We start from the raw sequence: 6,815 nt of genomic DNA, 5'->3' as shown, positions 1-6,815 counted from the left end.
CCCAGTGCTGCGGGACTTGCTGTGGGTAATATGGGGTCAACAGCATGGAAGGGGCAGAGGGGCCAGTCCACCCTCCATGTCTCCTGATGTTCCCTTAGTTAGCCCACCCACTTTGGGGTCCTGTTGGTGTGGGAGGGCTTGGGCTTTGCTTTCTTTGTACATCACCCGCTGGAAGCCAGAAGTTCTATGGAGCCGTGCTGGGGGGGCGGGGGGGCAGGGAAACACTCCCTGGGAGGCTGATCTCTAGACCCCAGGTGTCCTCATGTGTAAAGTGGGGTGAAAAGTCCCACCCGTCTGCCTTCCTTGGGGATCTTTGGGAGGATCCATAGAGTACAGGACAGAGTCTAGGGAAGGGGCTGTTGGGGGCAGGTGGTCTGGTTAAGAATAGTGCCTGGGGAGGAGTGTGGTTGAGGTGGTCTCAGGTCTCAGACCCCGGGGAGTGGGGGTCCAGGACCCCTACCGCCCAAGTCAAGAGATGGGCTGGTGATGAACTGGCAGCACAGAAGACTGCCACCACCATCACTGAACACCCCCAGAAGCACCTCTTCTCTCACCTCCCCCAAATACCAGGGTCAAATTGCCCTTTTCAAAACAGGAAGGCAAGGAACGGAGACTCAGGTAGTTCTGGCCCCCTGGGAAAAATGGTAGGGTGGGGGGAGGTCGGGGTACACCATCAATCTTAGAGGGGCTGAGGACCTCAGCCACTAGGCATGTCGGCCAAATGGTGGCCTTCTCCATGTCCAACGTCACTTGTCTTTAATGTCCAGATCCGATGGCTTCAGTTCCGGATCCACACTTTTGACAAAACTCAAACTCCCTTGAGTTTTATGGGAGCGAGAGCCTCCTGAATTAGTCCTCACTTGGCACAGCCTGCTTCTCAAGGCACTGGCTCCTAACTTGAGCTCCTGTCCCCGCTCACATCCCCCCTCCCCACCCCCACATCACCAGGTGCCCCCTCCTCCCAAGCACCATTCCTGGGAATACAAGGCTGTAGTGGTGGCAGGCCTTCCACTGGACTGTTGATGGACAAAGGGCGACCGACAGCGTGCACACGACATCACACTTGGTGTGCAAGCCCCTATGTCACCGTCATTTCCCCAGGGACTTATGGCTGGCCCTGTGTCTGCTCAGGCTCCAGGCTCCTCCCCCTCTGGAGCACATCCTGGCTCTCTCTAGCTCTGCACTCCTCCCAAGTTCCCCCCCCCCACCCCTCCTGGAGTGGTTGCTGCCTGAAGGGACTAAAAGGCCCCTAGCCCACTGCTGGTGAGAGTACTTAACGGGTTACAGCCTCTGTGGGGGGAGGGGGACCGGAGGGCTATGTCAGAACCACAAACGCCTGAGACCTTTGCTCCCACAAACGGCTCTTCCAGGCCTTCGCGACAGAGACATCCCCGCACGGTAATGCCACGGGTACCAGGACCGGCTTTGCCGCCTCACCGATGCCAGCAAAGGATTGGAAAACTTTGAGATGCTCATCCCTACATCCACACAGGACTGGTGGCCTGAAGTAGGACACATCCCCCCCGGGGGGACCCTACGCAGCCATCAAAAGAACAGGGAGCCCCCTCTGTGATGCTAGGCTGCAATAAGGAGACACGTTACTAAGGAAACGAAGTAAGGTGCAGAACAGGGTGAACGGTGTGCTCCTATGTGTAAATACAAAAACGCCAGGGCTGTATATGTACCTGCCTGGATTATCGTGGAAATATAAGCAAAGCATCAGCATGGATTCTCGTGGAAATACAAGCAAAGCTTGGTGACAGATTTCCTCCGAGGAGGGGAGAGGTGGATAGAGGGCAGATTCAGAAGGGTACTTGCTTTTCATGGTATGCCATTTAGAGCTTTCTGATGGTGACAATGTGTAGATATCACCTATTCAGGCAATAAATGCTAATTTTAAATAGAAAAAATAAATACCTGTTGCCGCATGATGTGTATCATTTCATCCCCTCTCTCTCCTCTGGGCCGGGCCTGGGAGGCTTCACCTTCGTGCATCCCTGAAGCGACCTTAGAAGTGAGTCTGGAGGGGAGCCTGGGTGGCTCAGTCGGTTGAGCGTCCGACTTTGGCTCAGGTCGTGATCTCGCCGTCCGTGAGTTCGAGCCCCGCGTCGGGCTCTGTGCTGACAGCTCGGAGCCTGGAGCCTGTTTCCGATTCTGTGTCTCCCTCTCTCTCTGACCCTCCCCCGTTCATGCTCTGTCTCTCTCTGTCTCAAAAATAAATAAATGTTAAAAAAAAAATTTTAAAAAAAAGAAGTGAGTCTGGGCTCACCGCTCCAAGGTGGGGACAACCACATCCAGCATCTCTCATTTGTTTTCTCCCTCCCTTCCCCAGTAGCAAGTTGTCCAAGCCCTTTATTGTACAAACAAAAAAACTGAAAAGCAGAAAAACAGCTTGGGAAAATTGGGTACCCAACGTCATCTAGTAAGTGAGCCTCCATGCAGTTCTGAATAGAGCCTCTGTGCTTTCGTTCACGCTGTTCCTTTTGTTTCGAATGCTCTTCCAGTCCACCGTACGGCTTTCCAGATTCCCAGGTTGGAATGACCTCTAAGCATGCCTGGCGCGTCCCTACGCTACTGTCCAAATCCCCCCGCCTTCTCCATTAGCCAGTGGGAGCTCCTTAGTAACAGGGACTTGGTCTGCATCTCTGGAGCCCCCGGCCGGCTTCAGTGGGAAGCCCAGAGCAGGAGTTCAATGTCTACAACCTGAATGCGTGAATAAAAGAATGTATGAACGCCTGTGTTCTTCCCTGTTCGGAAATCCTCTCATGTTTCACTGAGACCTCTCCTATCCCTCAGCGCTGTTTTCTGTCCGGGGCCCTTGTGTCTGGGCCTCTTTGCAGTTCGCGCTCTGTTGCAAGCTCGCTGTGAGGGCGCACACACGAGTCATGCCTTCTTTCCGCAACGTCAGCTTTATTCAGTCATAGAGCAAGGTGAACATACTTATAAAGCAGGCCCAGGATTCCAAGCTCCAGGCCATTTGACTACGTGTTTAACTTGGCTTTTACATGTCACACAAAGCAAAGCACGAGACAAAGTCACGCAGCGGACGAGAAATAACAAGGGGTAGGAAGTTACCGAACCCCACGGGCCGTCAGCCCGTGGACGCGCAGTGGAGATGAGGCCTCCGTCTGACGGGGCGGCTCTCAGCACGTGCTGCTTGTCAGGTTCAAGCAGTGGAGGATGTCTGTTCTGGTCCAAGAGCAATCGGGGGCATCGGCCTTCGGCGGCAGCTCCCTTTTTGACGTGGTCGGATGTGAAAGGGTCAGCGTCTTGAAAGTCTGACAGTTTGCTGCAAAAGTTCTCCCTTTTTAAAGGGATTTCATCAGTCGCGGGCCTTTGCAGACCCCCTCTGGTCCTGCTGGTCATCAGTTCTGAGCGTCGTCAGCCTGGGCCGGTTTCGGCGGTATCTGGTCTTTGGTGCAACGCCCTTGGTTCTTGCGTCACGGCTTGAGGGAAGTTACCGCTTGACACGAGTGACTCCATCTTGTCTGTACGCCGTCTTTCTCCCTCTCTCCCTCCCTCCCGCCTTCTTCCAGGATCCATGCTCAGAGAGAGATTCCAGGAACATTGTTTGAGTCTTTGCATCCAGCCGTGCCTGAAGCTGAACCTACCCGAGGCCTTCTCAGTCACCGGAGCCAAAGAAGCCACTAAGTGTCTCGAAGTCACTAAGAGCCGAGTTTTCACCCCTCTCCATAAAAGAGTGTTGTGTGAGAACATTCTGAACTGTATCACAAATGGCCTGATCGCTTTCAACAACACGTTGTATACAGTAGGCAGCTATATTTGCTTAAGGAAAGAAAGCACCAGGCCCTGAGGCTGGGTGATGAGCAGAAGAGTTGCCCAACTCTTAGGGTTCGGCAAAGGTTGTGATCTCACGGCTCGTGGGATCGGGCCCTGTGTCGAGTTCCACGTTGCCAGCACAGAGCCTGCTGGGGACTCTCTATCTCCCTCTGTCTCTGCCCCTCCCCTGCCTCGCTTGCTCTCTCAACATAAATAGATAAACTTAAAAAAATAAATAAAATAAAATAAATCACTGACGTGTCGTCAAAGGAGCTGTTGGGTTTGGCCGGCACAGGCACACAATAACCCAGACACAAGAAGGAAAAATGGTGGTGACAGGAAACCGGTCGTGGTTGGGGAGAAGACGATTATCTTTTTTTTTTTAATCCCAGGATAGAAAGAACAAAGAAGCCAATTTGAGTGGGACGGCCTTATAGAACAAATTTATGAAGCTAATTGCCAGGGCGTGGCCCAAGATTCTGGAGTGTGGTAAAGACTGTGGGCCCCGCAGTGTTTGTTGAGTGAATTGTGGATGGCGGTAGGTTTTGATTAGCTGTGGCTGTCAGCCTACAAGTCAGTTAGAGGCCAGGGTCTGACTCCCCATCTTCTAGTTTCTGAGGAGACTGCTATTTCTAGTACCCCAGGTTCATGCGCTCAGGGGTGTGAATTTTGCCAGCTGCAGAATGACCGGTGAGAAGGCAGGTAGAGGATCTTGGATTTAGGCGAGGGTTGTGGCGGTTGGCTGAGCCTCCATCCAAACCCACTCCTAGGGTGCCTTCACGATGCAGAGTCTAGTCAGCTGAAAACATTCCTCAGACCTCCTAGAGTTCTAGATGAAGGTCCTATCCCTGCTTCTTCATTATAGCTGATGTCAAGTACCACCATGTGGGTTTTCTACAGCAATTTTGTATTATTTATAGACCGAAGGGTATCGCCCCAAATTCATATGTTGAAGCTCTAAGCCCCCAACACCTCAGAGTGTAACCTTATTTGGAAATAGGGTCATCGCAGATGTAACTCGTTAAATGGGGTCACACGGGAGCAGAGTGAACCTTAATCCAACATGACCAGTGTCCCTATAAAAAGGGGGACTTTCGAGACAGACACCCACAGGGAGAACGTCACGTGAACGTAAAAGCACACGGCAGACTAATGCATCTCAAGCCAAGGAACACCAAAGACTGCCAGAAAACCACCGGAAGCTACAAGAGAAGCCTGGAATGGATTCTCCCTCACAGCCCCCAGAGGGAGCCAACCCTTCCAACACCATGCTCTTGGACTCCAGAACACCAGACTCCAGAACCCCGGAACTTGGAGACAATATGCTGTTGAGCCACCCAGCTCTGGTACTTTGTCACAGCAGCCCTAAGAAGCTAATATAGGCAGTGTCCCCAACGGTCCCGCAGATCTGTCTCTTGCTGCAACTGTGTTTGGGATGAACAAACCCAGGGATGCCCCTTCTCCCAGCTTCCAACAACCCTCCAACCTCTTTTCCAGCCACAACCTTTTAGAACATCTTTGCAGCCTTCCCCTGCCTCTGAGACCAGCCTCTCCACCATATTTGGAGCTGAATTCTTTATTGCCAATGAACCAGGAGCTTCCTAGAAGCTCCACCAAGGTGGAGGGCACCATCAACTGCCCGGTCAATACGCATCTGCAGACCTCCTACACCTACCGCTCTCTGGGCTTCTGCTTCAACCATGACCATGTGGCTCTGCATGCAGGCCACTCCTTCCATGAGGTGGCTGAGGAGAAGTGCAAGGGCACCGAGCTCTTGAAGATGTTAAACCAACACACCAGCCGCACCCTCTTCTAGGACCTGCAGAAGCCATCTCAAGACACATGGACGCCATGGAAGCTATGATGGTCCTGGAGTAGAACCTGACCCACGCTCTTCTGGAGTTGCCTGCCCTGGGTTCTGCTGCACAGACCCCCATCTCTGTGATCCGGAGAACTATTTCCTGGGTGGGGACGTGAACCTCATCAAGAAGATGGTGACCACCTGTCCCACCTCTGCAGGCTGACCAACCCCCAGCTGGCTGGGTGAGTATCTCTTCGAAAGGCTCACCTTCAAGCATCACTAGGAGCCTCTAGAGCTCAGCAGCCTTTGAAGGGCCCCTCTGCACCCCCTGGTGTCAGGGCTTCTGCCCGAGCCTCTCCCTGAAGCTACTAGGCAGCTTTTAACCCACCCTGGAGCCCTCTCCCAAGCGGGAAACCAAAGGGAAACAATAAAGCTTCGGTGGGGGGGCGGGGGGAGGAAGAAACTAATATAGAGCCCTTACCAGCTTTGTGGGCATGGAGGGGCCGCTGTGGAAGAGCCAAGGGTGGCTTCCTGACCCCTGACTCATCTACAGCAGTGTGTCCTTAAAGCCAGCGGGGGGGCAGCCCTTTCTGATTCCCGCACTTCTGACGGCAGCAGAGGTAGGAACTGACCTGGAGGGACAGCACTGTGGTGTTCTCAACTGAGTCGTTTCCAGACCCTGCCGAGAGCTTCTTCAGCCTTCCTAACAATTGCGTGAGCACCTAATCCCTGTAGTGAATTCCTTTCTGCTTGAATTAGCAGGAATGGTTTCCTACAGCTGAATGCTGACTGGTCCTAATTCACTGGACATTTAACACCCTATTACATTTTTGATTTTGCACCGTTGGCATTTGTAAGTTGTAACACAAAGTTGTCAAGGACCTTTGTGACCTTTTTTTTGGTTTGTTTTTTAAATCAAGGTATAGCTGGGGCACTTGGGTGGCTCAGTCAAACATCTGACTCTTGATTTCAGCTCAGGTCATGATCTCACAGTTCGTGAATTTGAGCCCCACGTCGGGCTCTGCGCTGACAGCATGGAGCCTGCTTAGGTTTCTCTCTCTGCCCCTCCCCTGAGCTGTCTCTCCCTCTCTCTCTCTCTCTCAAAATAGATAAATAAACATTTATTTAAAATTAAAAAATAGGAATGCCTGCGAGGCTCAGTCGGTTAAGCGTCCGGCTTCAGCTCAGGTCGTGATCTCACAGTTCATGAGTGCAAGCCCCATGTCAGGCTCTG

General features: G+C 52.7%; 1 pseudogene; it reads left to right on the top strand.

Moving 5' to 3' along the window:
• The first annotated feature begins 5,365 nt into the window (after positions 1-5,365).
• On the top strand, positions 5,366-5,864 carry LOC116738208 (annotated as a pseudogene).
• The last annotated feature ends 951 nt before the right edge of the window (positions 5,865-6,815 follow it).

This window comes from Lynx canadensis, chromosome A1 (assembly GCF_007474595.2).
Source record: "Lynx canadensis isolate LIC74 chromosome A1, mLynCan4.pri.v2, whole genome shotgun sequence".
NCBI classification, from domain to species: Eukaryota; Metazoa; Chordata; class Mammalia; order Carnivora; family Felidae; genus Lynx; species Lynx canadensis.
The sequence above is the reverse complement of the archived record's forward strand: the minus strand, read 5'-3'. Positions and strand labels throughout refer to the sequence as shown.